The 26351-nt window shown below is 41.9% G+C and overlaps 1 protein-coding gene across 2 annotated transcripts in view; it reads left to right on the top strand.

Annotated features, from left to right (window-relative positions):
- The window catches only part of LOC143034433 (uncharacterized), a 159043-nt gene that overhangs the window by 14676 nt on the left and 118016 nt on the right, over nucleotides 1-26351 (top strand). The gene's annotated exons all lie outside the window — the stretch shown is intronic.

The raw sequence follows: 26351 nt of genomic DNA on the forward strand, positions 1-26351 counted from the left end.
GCTTTGTGTATGTGTGTGTGTGTGTGTGTGTGTGTGTATGTGTGTGTGTGTGTGTGTGATGAAAGATCACTGGAAATGACTGATTCCATTAGGAAATTAATAAAATCGCCTGGCGGTAGACATAAAAATATTCTTCTAGGTACAAAAGGCTACCTCCCTTGGAAGGGGGAAAAAGCCTTGGTATATGTATGTATGCATGTACAAAAGGGGTTAATCGAGATTAGTGTAATTCCTTTGCCTGCTGAAATGTACACTGGAGATGAATGAAGAACCTGGAGGAATGAGAATAAAGGGGGGAAATGCCACATGATACAGAAGAGTCAACATTATTATGCATGTGGGTCCCAACACTAACGAAGCCTTGTGGGCGTTTCGTATTCGAGTGTCGGGGGTGGGGGGGGGAGGGGTCGAGGGTCCTTCAGGTGCATGTCAGCCCACTGAGACTTCGTGTAGGCCCCTCTGTAAACCCAATAGAGGTTGGAAATTTTTTGATTCTATTGTATTTATTTTATATTGTCTATTCCTATTGTTTATTTATTTATTTATTTATCATTATTTTTGTGTGAGTACCTGCAACAGCAACAAGGAAATATTTGGTGCAGAATTAGATCTTGGATATCCTAGCGAGCCATAGCGCCATCCGAGGACAAGAACAAACAAGGGCGAGCATCAAAACGAGGCGTGGATCCGTGGGTTCTGTTCCTACGTCGTAGCGAGACTGTGAATATGTATATAGAAAACGGTAAAGATGATGACGAAGAATAGAATAGAATAGAAGCATTAAATGCGGGTATTTGCACACTGAAAGGGCCACTGAAAGGGAGCTTATTCCGACAGTTTTAAACGAAACAGGGCAGGGAGTAAAGCAAGCAAGCAAGCTGGTATACAGCTGCTGCTGGCTTGCAGCTGCATGATTGAGCTTTTGGCACAATTCCAGCCCACGCGTCCAAAGTGGGGGGCGTGGGTGTGGGGGTGTGTGGCGTAGTGTTGTCGCGTCGCGCTAGACCTGTGTTTTGAAAGGTTCTGATCGTTGGAGTAATAATGAAAAGCGTTTCCCTCCACTTTCTCCGCCTCCCTTTTTTTGTCAGTAGTTTCAGGAGCAGGAATGCCAACGAAGAAGTCTATAATGGCTACGAATGACGAAAACAGCGATGGTGATAAATGCAGAAGAAAGCAACGAGAGTTCACAGACGTCCGTGGTTGAGTTGGAAATTGCTTTTCATGCGACGTAAGAAAGTAACGAAAGAGGTCATAGACACCGCAGTTCGGCTACACTTTTTCTTGTCACGTAATTTACTGCTCCAGTTGGACGCATTGAGGCAGATCGATATGTTTCGTTGCCCATTTATTACTAATAGCGAGTAAGGGCATGAATAGAGCGCACGCAAGTTAACAGTAAATTACGCCGACGGGGAAATATCGGTAAAGCTCATTCCTGGATTCCTGGACTCGAACGCTCGACGTGAAACGATCGACATTGCGTCATGTCGTCGAAGCGAGCGACGCCATAGGACCCGTCCACCCGCTGCGCGCACACATACTAATTTGTGAACATGATAATTACAAGTCACCTTCGAAACCTCTTCTTCTTCTTCTGCCTGCATGTCAAAGCGGCACTTCAGTCTGTCCTTTCGATGAGGTTTGTCGCCAGATTTCGGGGGTGATGGACAATTCCACCGGAAGTGGCGAGAAAGGGTTTCGTAGTGAGGCGTTCTAAGAGGTCAAGGCACCCAGTATAGGGCACGCGGTTCTTGCGCCAACGTTGGAAAGTCTGCGTGTGTCGAACCTTCCATTGTCTGGGACCATTGGGCCGCGCCGGGTCACGGGTTCGCGTGCGCAGTACACGCGAACTTACGCGCTCGGATATACGCAGTGGTACGCGTACACGCGAACGCACGCACGGCCGCACACACACACGAGCGCATGTACACAAAGGATTACAAAGGATTACAAAGGCGGAGCATGCCGACAGGAGACCTTTTGATCCATATCTAGGTCGGATGCAAAAAAAAAAAAAAAAAAAAAAAAAAAAAAAAAAAAATTAATAATAAATTAAAACTATAATAATGTAAAAATAACAAATAAAATACATAAATAAATGCATAGGTATAGTTGAATAACAAACAAAAAGGTAAATAGTAAATGATTATAAATTGACATATAACTAATAATAAATGAAAATCAGACAGACAAATTATAACAAAACAAAAACAAATAATATAACATAAATTATAATCATTACAGCATCTTACTTAGGTATTTATCTAAATGATTCTTAAAGCTTCGAACTGAACTACATTGCACTACCTGTGCAGGAAGTTTATTCCATTCATTAACTACACGGTTGGCAAAGTTGTTTCTACCTACTTCCAAATTGAATCTATTTCTGGATAGTTTGAGACCATTGTTTCTTGTCTGATTCTCATTCAATGTGAAAATTTGGTCACTTTTGATGTTGTCAATTCCCTTTAAAATCTTAAAGACCTGTATCAAGTCACCTCTGAGTCTACGCTTTTTTAGGGAAAACAGATTCATGTGCTTAAGTCGATTTTCGTATGATTTATTTTTGATATTTGGAATCAGTTTTGTGGCTCGCCGTTGTACTTTTTCCAGTCTGTCAATGTCTTTAATGAGATTCGGTGACCATACAGAAACAGCATATTCCAAATGTGGACGAACTAACGATTTATATAGCTTGTTAATGAGTGATGGACTTTTGAAATCAAAAGATCGCGCAATCAATACCAGAATCTTATTTGCTTTCTCAGAGGCTGAAATACACTGCTTGGATGATTTGAGGTCGTTACTGATAATTACGCCGAGATCTTTTTCACTATCCACTTTTGTTAACGAATTTCCAAATAACTTGTAATCGTACTTACTGTTATTTTTACCTATGTGCATTACCTTGCATTTACTTGTGTTAAATTTCATTAGCCACTTTTCAGACCATTGCTGTAATTGATCTAAATCTTCTTGAATATCTAATTGGTTTGAGTGATCATTTGCCACTCCGCACAGTTTTGTATCATCAGCAAATTTGGAAACAGTAGATTTTAGTCCATTGTCTATATCATTTATATATACTATGAATAGAAGTGGCCCAAGAACGGAACCCTGAGGAACTCCACTTGCAACATTTTTCCATCCAGAAGTTTTTCCATTTAAAACAACTCTCTGTTTTCGACCTTTCAACCAATTACTAGTCCAACCTAATAGGCTACCACTTATTCCATGCAAAGCTAATTTAGTAAGTAGTCTATCGTGTACATACATGCGAGTGCAGTTTTGTAGGCACACTCGCTGAAGAAGATGAGTTTACATGTTTACGTGTATATGTACGTGTTTACATGAACGCTTTAACATCTACGTGTACGCCTCCATGTAAACACGTATTCAAGTACGCGATAGCGTTTGTACGTGTGTGTGTGTGTGTATGTGCGTGCGTGCGTGCGCGCGAGCGTATGCGTGCTGGCGTATGTGTGCCTGATGTGTGATCGTGCAGACGATACTCGATAAATGATTTTTTCCTTATGAGGAACAGCATTTGTATATATATATATATATATATGTATATATATATATATATATATATATATATATATGTATATATATATATAATTGTGTGTGTATGATTAAAATATTGTAATAAAATTATTTAGTTTTTAGGCTTGGTGACGAAATGTGAAATAATCTTTATTTTCATTACTCACAAACTTATTTTCGTAATAATATTTGAAATTTATGTTTGGTACGTTATGTCAATAGATGTTCTCAACATTGTATTGACATGAATGATCCACCAGATTGATGGCGGAAAACCAACAGTGATTTAGAGTTTTCGCTGTTGGAGAGGAACCTAGATGGTCCATATGCACAGAGAGAAGTACAAACCAACGCTCTACAGTGGCCACATTCCTGATATATATATTTGTTTAAGCCGCAACATTGTTTTTGTCCTACTGGGGTGTGAATCCGTTAGACCGAGCCTCGTCGAGGCCGACTTTTGAACCTTGGAATTTGATTGGTCCGATCTTGGGTGACGTCACTTGGCTTGTCTTTGTTGTTTTGGACAGTCCCTAAGAAAAAAAAGAAATCTGATTGCTCAACAGTTCCCTCACTGGGTTTCAGATATTTGTCTTGAAGTTAAAATCTCATTAGAACTGATAACTAGGTACGTAATTATGAAGGATGTCTGGGAGTCGTTGAGTAATGTGATGGGTTTTTATGCAGATGACTTCTTGGGGTTTCTGTTCGTATTCTGTTCTTCTGTGAGCCTAATTGCCTGTAAGTGTCTGTCCTCTGATTGTCATATTATACTTCGTTTGGCAAAGCAGACAGATGGGGCTGTTCTGTGTGTATTAGGCAGAATGAGAATAATTACCCCTCAGTGTCGCAGCCTGACTCTAAAAATGCCTCCGACCCTTGCCTTGTTCTTTTTTTCTCGTAAAAATAATTAGAAGCTGTAAAAAAAAAGTTTTGATAAAAAAAAATCGCGATGTATTAATTTAGTTGTTTATTTCTAACTAATTTTTGTCTTGGCTTTCTGTGCTTCCTTATTATGTAATCAGACTATGAATATGTCGCATGGTTATCGTTTTCTGTTGTGGATGCTCTCATATACTCAAGAATAAACAAGTAGATATAAGTAAAATGTATAATGGGAGAGAAACTGCCTCTGACTTAGTAAACCAGCCCGTCGTTAGGTAGAACAAAATATCAAAAGCACGCCGGCGTAGGAAAGTGACCTAGATATGGACCAAAAGGTCTCCTGTCGGCATGCTCCGCCTTTGTAATCCTTTGTAATCCTTTGTAAGTAATCCAGAGTTTAAACTTTTCAGACCTAAGGCTCGTTTCACACGTATCGACTTTTCGTCGTGCGCAGTTCTCGACACGACGTCGTGCTTTCAACCATGGGTGTCTATGAACGTTTTCACACGTCGTGACATGTGAAAGCGTCCGTAGACACCCATGGTTATATGAAAGCACGGCGTCGTGTCGTGGACGGCGCACGACGAAAAGTCGATACGTGTGAAACGAGCCTAAGAGTTACTCTGGGTTGAATAAAATCTTTTGGAAATAGAAAGTGTATGGTGGACAAAAGGCGACCTACGAACAGGATCAGATTGCCTACGTGAATACTGATGTTTTTTTTTTTTTTTTTTTTTTTTTTAGTCCTGGTTAACTTAAAACTCTATTATTCTAATCCTTGTTAGCAAAATTGTTAGATTTTTACCATATAATCCCCTTCGTATCGAGGGTCATTTCTTTATTATGGTTGGCGTCAGGTGATTTTATACCACTGTGGCACCTGCTCGATAAGGTGTTATATTTCATTGTAGAGGCATATAAAGGTTTTAGACAAACGTGTATTGCAAGAAAACTGTTTTATGTAAAATGTATAAATTGCTCAATGTTAGGTAAGTCCTCATCTTCTCATGACCCCTTGACCTGCACGATGTCCCAGAAGATAGTGCTACCCCGGCCGCGTGAGTCGCACAAAACTTCTTTGAGGAAACGCACGTGCACTACCAGCCATACATTCAATCTTGGTGAAATCAGCAGCCTGAGAACGTTTTGCATCCGATTTCCCAGGCATCGACTTTGACCAGGAGCCAAATAATAGCACGGGCCATGGCCTGGTTTACAAGCTGGGCGGAATCTCCTAAAATTCAGATCGCCTCGGAGCATCACACAGCGAGCCTAGCTCACTGGTTCCGTCGCAGTCTCCTCCACCCCTCCCCCGCAAGCAGACCGCCTTGGAAGATGATTTAAAACACACAGTCGTCACCTCCCTCGCCGTCTCTCCCACTCCCCCTGTTCTCGCACTCAGAGCGAGCGATATTATTATTTGGCGCCCAACTTTTACTCTAAACAATTATTCTCCCATCAAAGTTTGCCTTCCAGCCAGCTTAACATTTGGCGTTCAACACAATAATACTCCCTAACGCTCAACAAAGAGAAGACGAGTTTACCTAGTTTTGATGTGTCGTGGGGTAGGTTCAAATGTCCTCCATTGTACCTTTAATCTTGCTGTCGCCTCCAAGCTATTTTATTCACATGACTGAGGGGCAAGGGGAGAACCTTCACAGGAAAAGGGAGCATTGGCCATGTCTCGTGTTCTCTAGTGCTGTGTCGAGGAAATTGTTCGATTGTCTCCAGCATCCAACTGCGACTTCACAAATGGTACTCAAAACTAGTTTTGTTTTCGTCACAGCACTGCCGCCGCCGTCGCTAGGTGCTGCTAGGCGGATCCACTCCAAGGACGAAAAAAAGTGTGTGCACGTGCGTGTGTGTGTGCGCGCATGTGTGTATGTGCGTGCGTGCGTGCGTGTGTTTGTGTGTGTGTGTGTGTGTTTCCGTGTGTGTGTTTGTGTATGTGCGTGTGTGTGTGTGTGTGTGTGTGTGTGTGTGTGTGTGTGTGTAGCCCAATAAGTATATTTTTTGTAAGGTCTTTGTTCTGGCTGATACCAACAGATTCTAATTCCGATTAGATGGACTTCTGGTCTTCTTCTGAGGAGCGATATGATGACGTCACGGGCTCGCAAGGTCTGGCGAGATCTCCTGGGGGCAGCGGGGAGCCTACTGTCGTTGACATTTCAATCTTTGCTGAACGCTGCCAGTATATGGATTTTGTTTGTTTTTCATCTACTCCTTTGTTTGTTTAATAATTTATTTATTGTTTTATTGATTTGAATTCAAGTTTCGATGATTTATTTGATTTATTTCTGTATTTGTTTATTACTCTTTCACTCCTCTCCGATTCCCGAGAATGAACCCTTTGTTTCCTGCCCCAAGCGCATTAGAGGGCAAAGGTGACGGCTTCGGCCGCAGGTACTCAGCGTCTCGTGGCGTAGGCTCCTCGCCTTCTTGTTTATAACCTTTACTTCATAGGGTCCCTCCAAGGTTGGTATAGGCTCTCGTGAACCAGAGTATAGTCTTGTAACAAGAACAAATTCGTCCATTGAGGAAATAAAGAAGCTGTAGGTGTCCTTAGGACTAGTGCGAGGGGAAGGGGGATTTTTTTTTTTTTCTTCTTTTTTTTTTTTTTTTTTTTTTTTTTTTGAGAGGACCTCGAAGACTCTGCTGCAGGGTCCAGTTCGGCCGCAAAAGAACGCGATTAGCGATCGATCTCGAACAAACGACCGTGTTCGCCTTGTCTGAAAGGTCAACTGACACCCTCCCTCCCGTCCTCAACTTCGAGGATCCTGGATTCGAAAACAAATTATGAGGCGTATGTCTGCTCTAGTCAGTGGTTCTACATCTGGGCTCAACCCTCGGAGATTCAGAGCTCGTCTCTGAAGTTCGACGGAATTTTTCCTAAAGATAAAGAAGAAGAAGAAGAAAGACATTAGATGCAATTCTTCACATTGTGTAATGGTTGCGCGTTACATTGTAAACTATTCTTGTTGGATTTGTTTTTTTTATTGTCCATTTTTTGGTGCGCTTTCCGAACGTAATTTTGAATTCTAGTGTAGTTGTCATTTTTTACTGATTTAAATTTGTTTATTTATCTATTCATTTATTTTTAGTTGTGTTCTTCTTCTTCTTCTTCTTCTTCTTCTTCTTCTTCTTCTTCTTCCCTCAAAATGAAGGGATTCGGCGAGTGTGATGGGTTAATGTGGTGCAGCATCTTAGAGAAGTTCGGGAACCACTGTTTACATCTTCCTTTCTTTCCTTTCCTTCAGATCACCCCCACCCCCCACCATCACACCCACCTCTACACCATCCGCACACCCTCCACATCACGCCCGCCACCCACGCCACCTCTTCCTCCACATCACCCGTCCCTACTTCCAACCATACAACTCATAATGGAAGACTGCATTATACACAATCATGCACGCAAACAACACAACATACACTCTATAAAGGATTTGTGGGAAAACCCATTTTCGGCTGTGGCATTCCTTGGGGAGACGGGACTGCTCGGATAGACAGTCTAGGGAACGACAACAAGAACAACAACACGTAACAAACTTCTTCCCGCGTCTATTCTCCCGCGGATCAAAATTGTCGATTCTCTTTCGTATGTCCTCAGTCTTTGTTTACACTCAAGTGCTGAGCGAGCCCCGCCCTGTTCTCTGCCTCTCCCGCAGATGCAGCTGAAGAGGACATAAGCAACGGCTGAAGAGAATATCCAGCGTAGACGCCAACGCCCAACGCCCAGTCTCACAAACGCCCAGCGACGCCGCGTGTCGTTGGCGTTGGGGTTAGGCGTTGGTATTGGCAGTAGTTTTTGAGGAACGCGCTGAGAAATGAAAAGTGGGGATATGTATTTTTCTTAGGTTAAAGGTTAGAGAGAGGTTTGCGGGAAAGAAAATCTTTAAAGAGAAGGCAAGAGCAGAGAACGGACCGTTGTTATATCTATTGGGATGATGGGTTCACCTCTTTCGTCTTCTTTATTCAGGGTACTAGTGGTTCACTTTATGAGGGAGAAGTTGAGGAAGGAGGGAAGGGGAGGGGTGGGTTGAGGAGGGTAGGGTACGGGAGGGGAGGGGTGGGGTGGTGGTAGGGGAGGAGCATTTGAAGGTAAACCGGCCTTGCCCACCCACCCCCACCCCCCTCTCCCAACCCCAGTCCCCGCCCTCGCATGCTATTGGCCAGAGTTGCATGTACTTGCCGTCACGGTTCGGCCAACTCCGCTCCTGAGGAGTCGTTACGCATTTGCCCTATATATCGCTGTAATGCTCTGGGTACTTGGCACAGCAACTGACATTAACTGTGTGGTACCTATTCATTGGATGTTTTTGAAGTACTCAATAAATACATAACAATTTCTTTTGAACGTAGTCTGATAACTGTAAAGACAAGTCTGCAGTGGTGATAAATATGTGTACTAACTTATGTGGTTGTCTTTCTGTGGGCTTCTCGGACCAGATTAAGAAAAAAAAAAAAGCTGGCCAAACTCTCGCAACTCCCCAGACCCTTACTCGTGTGTTGCACTCCCAAGTACTCCCCATAGGGGCTTCTGTTTACACACCACTTCCTCCAAACACTCCCCGCATTGGCTGCGCACTTCACAATTGCTTCAAATACATGGGGTGCTTAGCCACACGCTTGTCATTTACTCCAAGTACTCTCTACATACCTTCACCCATGGAATACTCGCTAAATAGGCTATTTGTCGACACATATCAAATTATTCTCCATACAGGCCATTTGGCGACACATTAGACGCGCGGCTCCCCACTTAAGCTCCGGTCACACTGTCACGACTCGAATTCGTTTGAGTAGAAACGACTTTGTTTACAATTTCATATTTTTCGAATCTCCAAATGTCATATTACCTTTGCGTCATATGCTGAGAAGCTGAATGACGAACTACCTAGAATACGAATATTAGACACATTGTTGAATTGTCCTTAGCGAGGTCTAGAATACTGTAGGCGAAGTCGTCCTGCAGCTTTTCAAATTCACAACATTTGACGAGAATCGTGATGATGTGACAGGGGCTCTACACGCATTTAACCCGTGCTGTATTTAGGCGACTTGGCTACACGCGGAGGAACTTAACTGAACCTACTATTTTCCTCCTGGTCTACGCCACCCTCTCGCCACTTAAGGTCTTCATACGTCATTTCCTTGTTGCGCATTTGGCGCTCGCACTCGCCCCAATGGAGCTGGTAGCCAGATCGAACACCTGCTCGCGAGCGAAAAGAGATGCCATGCGATGCGATGCGAAGCTAAGTAACGCGTCCACACCAGGACGCACTGGACGGCGATGCTACCCGTGGAGGGATGGAAGGTGGGGAGAGGATGGATTGGGGTAATCCATCGGCGTGGGGAGGGGGTTGACTTGGAGGAAATTGTGATGCAATTAAGTACAAGAGTTAAGATCAAGACGAAGACGTAGGAAACCGTGGGTCTTGTTGGGCGTTTAAATCGAGGTTTCTGGTTGTCGCTCGTCCTTGGCCGGGGCAGTAAAACCTGCCAGGACTTCGGGAATCCCGAACTCCTGTTTCGAGTCTCGAGGGCCTCCCGCTGGTTGGAGAAGTGTTCTTCATTCGCGAAGGGCGGCGGTTCTCGACTGTTTTCACTCCTATTCCCGTCATGAATTGTCAACATTCCTGTGTAGCTTCCCTTAATTTTTCTCTCAAATACCCTACCAAAAAGGGTAATCTTGTATTTAATAGATTTTTGGGATCACATAAAGAAACGTTACCCTAGATTTCGATAGGGTAACAATCCTTCATGTGGGCTATCCTAGGGTGACAATTCTTCATGTGGGCCATCCTGGGTTTACGATTCTTCGATTGTATAAGTTGATGACAATAAGCAAAACCCTCGTTCAACCTAAGATAACCTAACCAAACCTAATCTTTATTCCACTGTTGACATTCGGCGTACTGGGGTGACAATTCTTCATGTGGGATCTCATGGGGTGACAATTCTTCATGTGGGATCTCATGGGGTGACAATTCTTCATGTGGGCGTTCTGGGGTGACAATTCTTCATGTGACCCGATTTTTGTGATTCCTTTCATTGTATAGAAATGTAATTTGTAACAGCAGGCCACGCTCCTCCACCCTGAACTCTTGTTATGACACACACACACACACACACACACACACACACACACACACACACACACACACACACACACACACACACACAAGGATGAGAACCACTGTCGAAGTAGGACTCTTGTGTCTGCAGTGGACGAGTTCGGGCGTAGTCCTTCCCCAGGATGCAACCATGTGTGCAGTGTAGTGCACTGCCTTTTTTCCGAGAGGAAGAATTCGCCTCCTTTGAAGAGTGTGGGATGCCAGACGAATTTATTTGGGTGATATGAACTTAAGGACAGTATCAAGAGACTGTGTGTGCGTGTGTGTGTGTGTGTGTGTTTGTGTGCGTGCGTGCGTGCGCGTGAATATGGTTTTACATGAGACTATTTTTTCATTAAATATTACCAATCGAACAATCACAAGCACAAACGCTACTTCCAACACCACCATCACTAAATTACTATCGCTTTCTTATCATCATAATGATCACTATCGTATTATTATCGGTATATAACTATCGTTGTATTTTGTTATATCACCATTAATATCACCAGCCTCACCACCACAATCATTATCACTATTACCACAAACACCACCACTACTATCGTTATCACTATCTGCTACCACCTACATTACTACCATCACCTACACAATCACTTCCACAGCAACCACCCACATCACCACCGTCAACATCCTCATCAGCCCAAGACTTGTCGTCCTGTTACATAGCACACATAAAAGATTCCCTCCCTCCCTCCCTTCCTCTCTCCCTCCTGCCCCATCCCGTCCCCTTCCTGTCCACAATGACGAGAAGGGCTAGAGCCCGTCCTTCAAGGACGTACAGTGACGTCGGGCTTCTGGAGACAGAATTCGTGTCTTGTGTCCGCCACGCCAAGGTCGACCTCAGGTTCAGAAGTCTTGTGGCTGCATCATCGTCATCCAGGTGTTCCTCCTTACTCGGGTAACCTGAAGGAGTAGCAGGTGGGGGAGTGTTGGAGTTAATGGCTTCTTTAGTCGCGTGGTGTACGGTTTTTAACTTTCGCTGCTGGGGGATGGGGGTGTGTCTAACCGTGGGCTGAGTAAATTCGCCTGTCGGCAGGTGGAGCAAACGGCGGAAGTGGCTAGACGCAGAGAAAGGTTGAATGGACTCGAAATATGTTTCTTAACCATGAAGTTGCGGAGGTTGTTTCTTCAGCCAAAATAAAATACTTTTGTCATGGAATGAGGGGACAGAGAAGTATGCAGGAGTGGCATGGCAGAAGTTAGAACAGTTGTGGGAGACGTCTTTGTCGAGAAGTGAACTCGGAATGGCTGATTGAGTTGTTGTTGTTGTTGTCGTCGTCGTTGCCGTTATTGCTGTTGTTTTGTTGTTAATTAGCTAATAATCTGACCCCCGATTTGGTACTGGTCGAGGTCTTTAAGGAAATTTGAGACCCTGTGGGACTTAGGCTTTAGGGAAGTAAAGAATGTAGTTTCCTCTTCGAATAGTCGAATAGCGGTCTCGCGGTGACGTCAAGGTAAAGTTGAGGCATAAATGCGAAGATCAAGGCGTGCAAGCGATTCTCGATCTTGTCTTTTAATTGTTCCCCTTGTTCGTCAAGGTAAAAATTCCCCCCAAATGACGCATCTTTGGGGGGAGAAAATCGCGATTACCTGACAAGGTATTGGTCTATTTAAATGTGTGGATCTCTTGAATAGGTAGGAAAAGTATAATTATCGGTTATGCATCAGTTGTTTACAAACTGAGAGTCGTGGCTGGAAACCGATATTTTATTTGCGTATCTAACTATAGCTCGCGACTTTTTTTTTTATACCAATCTACAAGAAACATTATTTTTCCTCCGAATAACTTTTTGTTTGTACTGCAGGTGTCAGGGGATTATATAATTAAACGTGACTATAAAAAAAAAAAGGGAAAATGAGAATAAGAAACCAACAAACTCTGTCAGTAGGACTCCACACTATAAAATATAATTACCCCGCTAGAATTTTTTACTTTTTCGTTATTGTACACCGGGTTGAGAAGTGTACCAAGTAAACGCGTTTTTATTTGCAAGAAAATTGTACTTTATCATGAAATGTACTACATGCATCCCTATTGTACATTGGTTATGATGTTCATGTTGAAACAATATTTGTTCCATTCGGCCTCTTTACTGAATTCTGCGACTCGTATAAAGGAAAACTACGTTTATACTTTTATACAATATGACCCATTCAAGGTGACGAATTATTTCACCAAGCCACAGTTTCGCACTGAGATCTATGCAGCGTCTCAGCCAACACAAGCGGCGGACCCAGGCAGCCGCGTTGCCAAATGCACGAATATTTTATCGGTTATAACCGTCGAGGAACCATAGAAATGGTCAAGTAGAAAGGGGGTATTAATGGCAATTAAATGATTCTTCAGTTGAAATTAATCTCCAACCGTAATGCTGCGTGACTCTGGTCCGTAGGAATGTCACTGAAGTCCTTGAAATATGTCTATAAAACTTGAGTAATCATTACTTTGTGTACCTGACGTAAGACAAATGAAATGAACTGTTATGGTACCGTTCCAAGTATTTATACCTATGTTGTTTATTTTTTTCTTTTTTCACTGATAATGGAACTCTCAAAACATTAGTTTAATGATCTGGTTAGCATGGTAGAAAGCACGTACAACGATGAACTCTGAAAAGATTTGCATTCTTCTTAGAAAATGCTTGCAGTGATAATACTATCTGGTGTGTAAGGATAAAATTCAAAATAGTCTCAACTGTTTGAAAAAGATGATTAATTTACCTCCATATTATGTTTTATTTATTTAATAAAAATATATATGTAGATGAGGATTTGACAGACCTTGTACGAAGTTTGTATAATTGAAATATATGTACTTGTGTGATACGAATATAAAAAAAGTGACCGTTTTTCGTTGGGGGTAAATTTTTCCAAGCATGTAGCAACGATCTGTTATCGTGTGGAATCTTTTTATACAACCATCGCAGGAACGCATATAGAGATGACGGTTTAATGTACAATAGAGTACATGGAATAAAACAAATGAGGCTAGTGTATAAATTAATGAAATAGAGGGTATTAAATGCATCAGTGAACTTAATCGTAGCGCAATCAGAATTTTTTCAAGGGTAGCCTAGGTGGGCTCAGTAATAAAATAGAGTTATTGTACATTTCGGTAATCGTTTTAGAGGAAATAAAAGAGACTGCTTAATTTTTACACCAGCATAATTAGCAAACTACTAGTATAGGCACTTGGAGGTAAAGTTAGAACTAACGCAACTTAAATTACAAATGTATAGTCATAGAAATGACATGAAAATAACAAGACTACTTTATTTTATCTTGTTTTATTAATTCATTTATTATTATTCATGTCTATAGAAATGACATGAAAATAGCAAGGCAGTATTTTATTTTATCTTATCTTATTCATTCATTTATCACTATATTTTTTAAAGTGGATGGGGTGCATGAGCCACTCCTCCCCCTTCCTCAAATGTCTGAGCCATTGGTTGAAGTGCCTCTCGTCACGTCGCATACCCTATAGGTGTCCTGGTGCTGGCTGTCCCGGGTCACAGGACATGGCTGTGCAGCTGTTGCCGACGCGGGGAATCCAATGAGGGAGACGGATGGGGAGCGCCAAGAGGAGGATGTGTCCTTATTATTTTATATCCATATAATGAATGGGGTACGGGGTAGAGACACGGGTCCCTCTCGCCTGAGCACACACTCACACAAGCACATTCAGATGCAACGACTCGTGGTATAGCCTGGGTGAAACAAGTCCGATCTAAAAGTATGTAGGGGTTTAGTTTGGCCAATAAAGACGTAGAAATATAAACCCATCAACGTAATTGCACAATCAGGTGAATATACGTATGTATATCTACAATAAAACATTAAAAACTTGCGTTCACAAATGCTGAGTAATGGGTACCTGTCCTGGTTACTTTTACATGCCCGTGTACATATTGTATAAGAGTATACATGTGTGTGTGCATATATGTATATATATATATATATATATATATATATATATATATATTTGCTAATAAGAACACGGGTACGTGTGTTCATTTATGCAAAGTAGTACTTAATGCGCTGAAGGTGTAATATACGAAAGCGCTCTGCTTCGTTAGTTTCTTTTTCCAAGTGGTCTACTTTGCATATACTGTATATATATATATATATATATATATATATATATAGTGTGTGTGTGTGTGTGTACAGTATATGTATATATGTATGTATGTATGGATAGATCTTGACGAAGAGGAGACGGTAAGGGGAAGATGGGTAGGGGTGAAACCATGCCATGTCTTTCCAGATCCGACAAAAGTGCGTTCCGCCACACCCTGGGTGGACAGTACTTTTGTTGAGCACTGTACAATCTTACCACCTTACGTGTGAACATGCAATAAAACCTACCTTAATCAATGCAACATTGCTCGATCAGCTACTGGATATGTCCACAACGACTGACTTGACATATAGAAGCACAATTCATAAATCTTCAGATGTAAAGGAACATTAAACTTGATACTATGACAACTTAATACTAAGTACCAAGTATCATGGAAATGGTAGGAGCACGATTGCATTTGCAAAGTTCATATTTATTTCCTAACACTAATTGGAAGACTGAATTGCATTTAGATATTTAAGCTAAGGAAAAAAGTGGAAGGATTAAATTACATAAAACCAAAACAAGACAAATGGGTCATGGCAACAGATAAGTAGATGATATGGTTGTCACCTAGAGAAAGGGGGTTGCACTTTTGAGGTTACTAGAATGAGGCACTGAAAGTGCAGATATTTTATGGGGACGATGATTTAGAAGGATTCTTTAAAGAAGGGGGAATGGACTGATTCGTCATATCGTTCTCAGTGTCAAGACCACTGGAAACTTTCTTCAGATGATCTAGGTACAGCGTAGTGTCAAGGTCCTTGTGCATATTTCTAACTTTGACCTTGTATGTTGACACTTTATAAAATATTCTTTAGGAACCAAGAAACTTAGGAGGTAGCTTGGAATTAGGAGTGTGATTCAGGGAATATGCTACGCCACCTATATCAATGTTACACTGATTTATTGCGAAGACGAGTCATGTCTTTCTTGGAGAGGGCAGTGGTATTCGGGATTCTATTGAAGAGTGTGTGAAAGTCAGCTATTTTGACTTTGATGTAATCATCAATATTAAAAACTGGACTTGTTATCTGACGTAAGAAGGTCATGTGGGTGTCGTTTGTCCGTATCAAAGAGGAGAAAATGGGGTGACTTCGATATAGACCTGTTTACAGCAGGGTTGATACAAGCCTGTACCATAGGCATATGTTCATCCCAAGAAAGATAGATGTCTGAAGCAAGATGTCTGAAACATTGATAATTTTTATATTTTGGTGTTCAACAAGATATTTTGAACTTGGGTGGTATGCTACAATGTTACATTTGGTGATATTGAATTATTTACAAATATTGTCAAACTGTAAAACCTTGGGTGGTAAAATATTGACTATAAATATTCTGTCAATTACATAGGTCATGCGGTTTTTTTTTTTATGAGAGGGGAAAAATAAAGAACCTCGGGAAATAATTCGTGCAGACAAACAAGTATTGGTTTCCAGTGGGAGTAAGTGGTAATTTGAGAAGATAGATCGCTACAGTGTCAAAGGGTTTAACAGGGGGAGAATAAGTTAACATATGTACATGTCCCCAAATATGGCCTCTTGTGGGATGCACAAGAATGACATGCGTCTATATGAGCACGGATGTCTTTCCTCATAGTAAGCCAAAAACACTGAAGTCTGGTTTGTGTCAGGCATTTCTCTTTACTTAGATGAGATATCATGATGGAGTCATGATGTAGATGGAGTACTTTAGGAACGAGTTCGGTGGGTACTACTAGTTGACTGGTCACTGCGGCATTTGCTTGTTGTCAAGAGTGGTTTGATGATACAAGACAACATCTAGGAGGGTATAATTATTCAAATTTGGAGGTGCTTCAACATCTGTAGTGTCGCCTGATTCGAGGAAATCTATTACATGCTTCCATAGAGGATCTGAACGTTGAGCTGCGTAAAAGCGCTCTTGAGTGAAATTTACTGACTGAGGAATGTTATGTAATGTAGCGACATTGCGACTTAAAGCGTCGATAACAACATTTGCCTTTCCTAGAACATAAAAGAAAGTGGGCATGAACTCTTAGATAGAAACCAACGAGCAAGTTTGGGTGATTTTTTTTCTCTCTCCTTTGAACAGCTGTAAGAGTGTTTGATGGTCTATGTGGATTGTAATCTCGTGACCTAGAATTATCTTTGAATGTCTGAGTGCATAAACAACTGCTAACACTTCTATCTCAATAACTGAATATTTTTTATCTACTTTGTTCAATAGGCGATTTGCATAAGCAGTAGGTCATAGATCTTTACCATGTTCCCTGAGTACAACACTTAATCCTTTATAGGATGCATCAGTGTGAAGAAAAGCTTGTATTCAGGAAAAGTAAGTATTGGGGCAGTAGTCAAAATGTATTTGAGGTCAAGGAAATCTCTCTTGTTCAGAAGCCTAGAGAGAGAGGGTATCCTTTTTGAGTAAGGATGCAAGGGATGCTGTAATCTGTGAGTAGTCCTTTATTAATATTCTATAAAAACTTGAGAGACCAAGAAATGAGTGAACTTTGTTTATAGATGAAAGGCATGAAAAATCTACTACAGCTTTAACTTTGTCTTGTGACGGAAAAAACTACTTGGAAAGTTTAAATTTGAGACCTGATTGTGAAAGACGTGAGAAAAATGAAGTGTCTGTAAATACTCATGAACAGACTTTGAGGCAATTATGACATTATCAAGATACATGAACACATTGCGACCTGTCAGTCCTGCAAATACGTTGTTCATAAGTCTTGTAAAGATAAACGGTGCAGAAACAAGACCCATTGCTAGTTGTTTGAATTGGTAATGTTCTGTTGGCTTTCAAGGTCGGGGAATTGGAAAGTAACCTGAAATGAGGACTAGTGTCGTAAAAACGACATTGTTCTCACCGATAAAATATAAAACTTCTTGCAAAACTGGAATAGGATTTCTATCCGGTGTAGTAATTTGATTAAGTTCCCTGAAGTCCATAACTGGGCGGAAGGAACCACCATGTTTGGGAATGAAAGAAAATGGAAAGTTCCATTTTGAGACTGAGGGTTCTATAATATCTTGTTCAAGTATGTCTGCACTTAGTTTATCCACTGTGTTTTACTATGAGGTGATGATAAGCAGGAATGTAATATTATCTGGAATTTTCTCTGAAGGAGAATGTGGTGATGAATGAGGTGTGTAACACCAAGTGATTCACCATCAAGAACAATCACGTGTCTAAAGTCCTTGCATAGGGAAAGTAGTTCATCCTGTGCATCAGGGAATTCAAAGGAGTTTAAATGGAATGCAACAATGGGTTCCTTTGTAGAAGGCACAATGGTGGTACAAATATGTAGAATTTTTGTCTGATCGAGACGGACTGTTTATGTATTTTAGCAGTAGTACCCGGGGATTCTCTGAGTTTAAGCAAGAAGTCTGTGAGCTTTGTATTTGGTGTAAATTCAACATTAACTGTTTTAGCAAGAGTATCAGGATGTGAGAGGAATTCAAAATACGAGTTGAGTGTGACTACATTGTCGAGCGAGTTCGTGTACACGAGACTTTTGTACCTGAAATCCAAGTGGAATGTTTCAGGGCTTCTCGAGGTTCACTCTTGAGAGATGAAGCTACTTTGAAAGCTTGTTCTTTAGTGGAATATTGATCTTTGTTATGTATCTGAGCTAATTTGAAAAGAGAAGCTAAGGCACCGACTGTCGCAAGTTACTGGAAAGTTTTTCTCATTTGGGTGAGGTCATAAGATACAATTTCATCAAGTGCATCTAATTGGATAATGTTTCCTGCTAGTATATCTCCCAAGTCTACTCAACTACGCAGAATCGCTATTTTGCCTTTGTCATGAGTCACTTGACGTCAAGTTATTTCATCTTCAACTTCTAACAAAAATGAAATCCAATGGCAAATTATTTCCTGTGAATTTGGGGAGAGAAGGCTCGTCATGAACAACAGTTACCAAGTTATGTGAAATCATGTTGGAAGATGATGGAATTGAGCCAGAAGTTGCTGTAGCCAATGCAAAAGAAATGGGAATTGAGCTTGTTACAAGTGCTGAATGAAGTGTACTTGTAAGGAAATGGAGACTGTCATTGACGTGGTAATAAAAATGTTTTGTCAAGATGACGTTGCCAAGAAATTCTAGTTATGCGTGGAAAGAATAAATTATTTGATTCTTTTTCATGGTGGTAATAAAAATGTTTTGTCAAGATGACGTTGCCAAGAAATTCTAGTTATGCGTGGAAAGAATAAATTATTTTATTCTTTTTCTTGGGAAAACTAAACTAGGAATGGATTAGTATGTGCTACAAAGGAAAAGGAGATGCCACCAATTATCCACTATGTCATTGTTGTCAATTCGTATGAGAGAGGAAGTCCAATCGAAGTGCAACAATAAATTGTTGTAAGGAACTAATGCACACATCTAGAACTTATACTTTGTAAATTGAACACTGATGGTACGAAGGCTTTTGTGTGGGTCTGAATTTGCAGCTGGAGCTTGAGGAATATATACAAAGGAAACTGTCGTACAAATGTAAAAAGAAAAAAAGTCCACAGTTTTACACTAAAGCGTAATACCGTACTATAAAAAGCACTGATCTTTTTATCCGTAAAAGCAACTGAATATGAGAAGTCACTGAAGTAGACGGAAGTTTAAGTGGCGACGACAACGGCGCTACTACGTTTCTGAAGTATTCGATCATGGATGAGTTCGTGCAGCTACGTTACAAGAAGAGCGGAACGGAGCGGCGAGCAGCTGATCAGTGTCTAAGTGGTGCTGTGCAATCCCAGCTGCAATGACGTAATGGTGGGGAGTGACGAGGCGTCCAACATGGCAGCACTGATCCGAGGGGGACGCCTATGCTCGTACTCCGTAGTGGTGATGTTACTGCTTAATCAACGGCGTCATCATCAAGGAGGGGTCCAACTGAACGACGTATAGGGGGACGTTGAAGTAACCGCCTACTTGTGTCCATCGTGGGCGAGGTGGGGAAAATCAGCTGATAGTCACGTTGTAAACAGTTGTATAGACACGGTAAAGGAAGCGTGGACTGGAGGTGAAGCTTTTATTCCTGACGTTTCGTCTATCGACTTTCTCGAGAAAGTCGATAGACGAAACGTCAGGAATAAAAGCTTCACCTCCAGTCCATGTTTCCTTTACCGTGTCTATACAACTTGTTCACATGGATTTTCAGTTGTAAACAGTCCGGCCGGGGTGATTGGGAAACTGAAACATTTGTTACGTCTGAAGACGATGCTCAGAGCTCGGCTGAGGAAGATGCTGAACGTCGTACAGTAACAAGAATGCTTGGAGGTTACTCAGGGACAGGAAGAATCGGTGCCTGTATATGCGCGACACTGGAGATGTTCGAAGGGGTTTATGCACTCCAGGTGTGTGGGTCACAGGGTGAGACATTGCCATGTAGTGCATTGTGGGTAAGGTTCACACATTCACTGTACAGTACGCAGAAAATTACAGTTCTATGAGTGGGTTGTTTCAATCCCACCAAACCACCATTATTTGGTTTCTTCTTTTTATTAAATGTAATTGTTAAAGTTCACAGCCTTGCACTTTGTACAGGTACGAAACCTTAACGGGATTTCGTCGTTGTAGATACCTAGCTTCTTCGGGAGTTATCAACTACAAGGTGGAGACTTTTGAAGCTCCAGTAGCTCAGTCGGTAAAACATTGGGCTGGCGTTAAGCAAAGCCTCGGTTCGAGCCCCGAGGTGACTGTCGGAAATGATTTGGCATGATGTGTGCCATCACTGACGATTAACTTCAGAAATTTACAACGGTGAAAGCCAATTAAGGTTTCGTACCAGCTTCACCACTGGTTACGAGTTGAGCTCGGTTCTCCGTGAAATGTTAGGTAAGAACGGCAGTCAGCAGTCTACCTAGATTCTTCGGGAGTTAGATAAATTCCAAATTGGAGATTTTTAAGCTCCAGTAGTTCAGTTGGCGAAACATTGGCCTGACGTCAGGCAAGGCCTCGGTTTGAGCCCCGAGGTGACTGAAATTATTTGGTATTATATGCACTGTCACTGGTGATTCACTTCAGGTAGATATAATAGTGTTTTTCAGTTGTCGAAAGGGGAATATTAGGAATTCATGTGCGCGCTAAAACACTCTAGACCAGGGGTTCTCATTAGGGGTGAAATTCACCCCCAGGGGGGAATTTTGGGATTTCTGGGGGTGATTTGTGACCACAGTCAGCTTACGGGGTGAGGAAAGTAATTATAGGTTTTGGCCTGTCTGGCCTGTCACCTGGGCTGGATTTATACTAATTTGGAAAAAATCAAAGGGTTTTCAGTAATATTTGTATATTATTTAGAATGCACCTTTTGAAACAGACAATCTTGGAAAGGAGGGGGGGGGAATGACATTCTGACAAATGGTGAAAGGGGTGAATGGGCCAAGTAAGGCTGAGAACCCCTGCTCTAGACAGACTGGAAGGTCTCCCTGTGCTGAATAAAATCGCCTGACCATATCCATTGAAAATATATAAGAACGATCCCCACTTTTGATGGGTTAGGATGGGCGAGTGGGTTTTCGTCATCTGATTAAAATCGCCTGGCAACAGCCAGCAAGACATATTCACTGAGGATCGATAGGTTCTCCATGTTGATGGAGAATACACCAGACTCTTTCATCTAGGTGGGGAATGTTGATCTTGTTCCATATCGACTGTTCAACGCAGCAGTCTGGGTCGGTACTGTACAGTCTAACCCTTTGATGTCTGAAAGGGGAAAGGGGGCTCCTGCAGATGAATAAAATCGCCTGTCTGTAGCCAGATTGAATGCACGAGTCGAAAATATGGAAGACGCTAAAGGGAGTATTTTATGAGTACCGTTAATATATAACCAGAGCTTCTATCCTTTAGGACAGTATCACCGAAGAGGACAGCGGAACAGAGGCATAATAGAAGATAAACAAGACCAGCGTCTTTTTTTCTTTTCTTGTTTCTCTTTAAGAAAAGATGAGTCATCAGTTACGAGTGATTGCTGAGTGGCTCGTTTTGTATATATTTCGCTGAAGTATTTGAAAAAAAAAAACTCCTGAAAAAGGGATACAACCAATGTCCTTATACGTGTAGACGCCAAAATGTGTTTCCGGGTTATAGATACTCGGTGAGGCGTGAAACCTTGGCGAGGGGAGTGCTCCCAGGGCAGGTGGTGGTGGCGGGAGACAGGTGTTAAGGGGAAATAGCGGAGGGCTTGGACTTTGGGGTCGCGGGGTGAGGGGACGGGAGCGGTAATGAGGCGAAGAACAATGTGTGCCTACTTAATGAATGTCGGCACGAGACCAAAAACGGGAGAATCGCCCAGGAAATGAGGAGGATGGGGTTGGAGGAGGATGGAGAAGGGAGAGGATTGGAGAGTGGAGGAGGGAGTTGGAGATGGAGGAGGAAGGGGTAGATAGAGAAGGAAGGGAATAATGGAGGATGGGGGAGTAGTAGTAACAATAGTAGACGGACAAGGAACGATTTTTTGAAAACACGAAAAGAGTAGGAAGGAAGAACAGCAGGAGGGAAGGAACAGGAACGTTAGTCGAAGAAAAATTTCACTTTCATCATGACAGTGTTTGTAAGGCGTCAGGCCCAGCCATGCCTACATTGCTGACGCTCTGTATTAGCCGTGTAATATACCCACTCCACGCTTGCGCCTGCCTCTCACGCCCACTCTCTCCTCCGACGCCCTCGCTCGATTGCCCTCTCCCACGCCCTCCATCATCACCACACCCCCGTTCGACCCACCACGCCCTCACTGGCCCGCCCTACACCACCTGATCATGTAGGACACCTGGTTTTTTCGCCCTGGTAGCCTATTGCCCTAGCTGTGTTCACTCACGCCCCCATGGTCAGGATAATTGCAGCTAGGGATCTTGTCTTCTGTGGTGGTTCTGTTCTTGTCTGCCGATAAAAGGTCTTACGAATGCTCTCTTTGCTACACGACGCTGCCACCAGGTATTCTCTGGTCTTGTGGCTTTCTCTCCCCCTTTCTCCCCTTTGTTCTTCTCTCTTTTCGTCTCTCTTCTCTCCTTTCGTCTTCCTTCTCTCCTCTCTTTTCTGACTCCCGTTTTTTTTTTCTCTTTTCTTGCGCGCCGTTCTCCCTGTCGTCTCACTCTCGATACTTATATTTGTGTGATCACATTTATTTGCCTGTCTCTCTCTCTCTGTCTCGTTCTCTTAAGATCTATCTGTCTCTTTCACTGTCTCTTTCTGACTCGGTCTTTGTGTCTGTGTACGCTTGAACTTTGAAATATTACCTATCGACATTAGTGATGCTGCATATTGACCTCTTTCTGAATGACGGCGAAAGTAAAATATGACTTCCTTTCTTTCAGGTAAGTGGAAAATGCCACCTGCTCTGTTCAGGAGTAGCACCGACAGTAGGGAATCCGCATTTCATCTTGGGATGATGCTCCTGTTCACTGGTCCACACTCACGGTAAGACGGACTCAAGAAGGTCGGAACCCGTCATCTCGTGCACTGTTCTGAGATGCACGTCTGGGATGCCAAGTTTGAAGATCCATCGGGAAATAACGACGTCGCTTTAAAAGATTCAATGTTATTATATAGACTGAATAGAAATAAGATTGATTCGTTTTAGACCATTGCCACCTAACATGTCCAATCGTAGTTTAATTTTCTTTTTTCCCGACTTTAGTACTTTAGTTGCGATCGTCAGTAATTTAGTTCAGAGGTGTATGGACACGTAATATGTGAACTATCTCGATTGATAATTTTGTTTCGTTTGTTTTAATTGAGTGATTGTTTTTATCTGCATCCGATCTTGTTATGGATTGAATCTCCCAACGTGCTGGTTCGTCAATGTAATCCGCTATACAGAGGGACACGAATAATTACTGATATACTGGAAAACATCTTTTCCACATAGAAAGCTACAAGCAGGAAATCTGTAATTTCACGAAATAAGGAAGCAATCTTTGAAATATAAGGGCACTTTTGAAAACTAGGAGCTGGTTCACAAAATAGAGGCAATTTACGAAATATAGATGCGCTTAACGTAATAGAGAGGCACTTGACGGAACAAAATTGTATGGTACGAAACAAGGAGGCACTCTGCAACCAAGGATACTTTTGGATATGGAAATGATTAATCGTGGATTATTCACTGCCAAGGCGTGTCAAGAAGATGAATAATACCAGACACCGTGAGAACCTAAAGACATTTGTTCTGTTCTAAACAACTAAAGAACAAAGAAGGAAAACGTGAAAGGAAACTGGACAACCGCCCTTTTGTTTTTAGTAGGACGGTGAGAGCACTTCCATCTGTCGTTTTCCGTAGATTACCTTCAGCACTCTCACGATCGTTTTATTTCTTGTTAGCCATAACAAAAAAAATAGGTCATCGTTTTCTTACGAATGAAACGTATTTATCCAGCGTTACCATGGTTACCCTTTTTCTCCAAAGGACAATTCGACAACTGAAGGAAAAATTCGAAAACGTCGGACAATAAAATGTCAGTGAAGTGCATGACGTCACATCCGTCGAAGGTGTGTCACACGACACGCCTTGTCCTCCGTGACACAAGTTTTTTTTTTGTCGTGACACAAATTTCACCTTCTCATGGTCGAACTATACTCTAAAATGGGTCGACTTCTAATCTTCTTATTTCAGTTTCTGTACATTTTTGGCCGACAGTCGATTTCATTCGACCAAGAAGGCGTTGGAGAGTCGCCATTAACCTTTTGCAGTGTTGCCAACTGTTATCTATGTCAGTTCCCACAAACGAGTGAGATTTTTTCCACGAAATTCCCAGAAGGAAATCTGGATGTCCACATTTTTTCCCACGAAAAGAAGGAATTATTATATACACAAACAAGTTCATTGCAACATATAATTCTCCAAATTCTACACAAAAATAATGGTAAGCAGTTTAAACTTTTCCTCAAAATTTTTGGGAAAATTCCCATAAAATGGCATAAGTGAGTCGTTTTGAATGCTTAACTCGGTTATGGTCGTTCTGTCTGCTGCCACTTGAGATTTTATCGATCCGAAGGGAAATCCCGGGAAGGCTAAAAGCTACAAGTACCTTCATTAACGTCCAACTATCGAAAGACCCGTATGTTTGCGGCCAAGTGATTTAAATCACACGAAAGTGAATCCAGCTTTCCACGTGGACCCTGCCTGCAACCCGAAGCCAGCCTGGAATATGGGTCAAATTGCAAAAGACATTAGATAATATCGATCTAGCCCCTTTCCCCTCTTATGGGGGAAGAAATCGACCTACATTTCTTTCCCTATTGGAAGACAACTTGTTAATTCAATCCTGGGTGCCCACTGTTGGGTGAATCGGTGAATCATGATTAATCAACATGAAACGGTCGTTGAACTGCTTTTGGTGAAGTAAATGGATCGGATGACTCGCAGCCCATGTGGCCTACTTGCAATACCTATTCTCATTGTACACTGGAAGTCGACACACACACACACACACACACACACACACACACACACACACACACACACACACACACACGCACACGCACATAACGAGCATACGCGCACGTTTGCGCAACTTCGGGTTAAAGTAACGTTTGAGACGAAAATGGTGGTGTATAGCAAAGACATTGAAAAGGTGTAGACACAACGAGTGCGCCGCCGGGGAAGTAGCCGCCGTGACTCGGCCCTTTCCTTTCTTCGCGAGGTTGGCTTGGCCTAAGCTCTCGAGCAGAGGGTGAAGCTGCAGAACCTGGTGTAATGCAATACAGCATGATATATGTATTATAATACTGTAACTTGATGTAATTGTTGTATAATTATAATGATAGTAATAATGATTATAATGATGATGATTGATTATTATGGTTATAATGATTATAGTGATGATTATAATGATTATGATGATTGATTATAATGATTATAATGATTATGGTGATGTATGATGATTATGGTGATGATTATAATGATTGTGATGATTATAATGATTATAATGATTTTAATGATTTTAATGATGGTTTTAATGATGATTTTAATTATTTTAATGATGATTTTAATGATTATTATGATGATAATAGTAATGATAGAGACTGAACCCTAATCACGTGGTCCCGTAATCGAGGCTCAGCGACTGCAGGATTTCATTACTTGAAAGACATCAGTAGTCAACGAGTGATTTGTCCCATAATATTTATAAAGGGGAACCAAATTAGTCTCGTTCAAATTTTGCTATGTCAGCTGATGGGATTGTGGGTCGGGTGAAAAAAGTAGATTGTCCGGGCTGCAGGAACGGTCGACATAACTTCCTAGTCTACTGTGCATAGCAGGTTCCGATTCTTTTTTAATTCTTTGCGTGGCAAGATGGCAGCAGACTGGACTCCTAATCATGAGGTAACGTTAAATTTGTTTGAAAGATATCTCCTCTCAACTAGTGGTTTGCTCCATAATGTTTCCATATACATATTGATATGCAGTACATACATACATACATACATACATATAACACACACACACACACACACACACACACACACACACACACACGACTTGACGGTGCGGTGGTAGCGTTCGCGGCCGTCACTACGGCGGTCCGGGTTCGAATCCCGCCCAGGGCTGAAATAATTTCAGTATCGCTGCGCTGCGAGTCGTTACTTCAACTCTCGTGGGCGGGGAGTTGGGTGTGTGTGTGCGTGTAAGGTCACAGCATTACCTATCGGTCATATATGAGCTCTGAAGT

Source organism: Oratosquilla oratoria, chromosome 17 (genome assembly GCF_046742065.1).
Source record: "Oratosquilla oratoria isolate Oo_2021 chromosome 17, ASM4674206v1, whole genome shotgun sequence".
Classification (NCBI taxonomy): Eukaryota; Metazoa; Arthropoda; class Malacostraca; order Stomatopoda; family Squillidae; genus Oratosquilla; species Oratosquilla oratoria.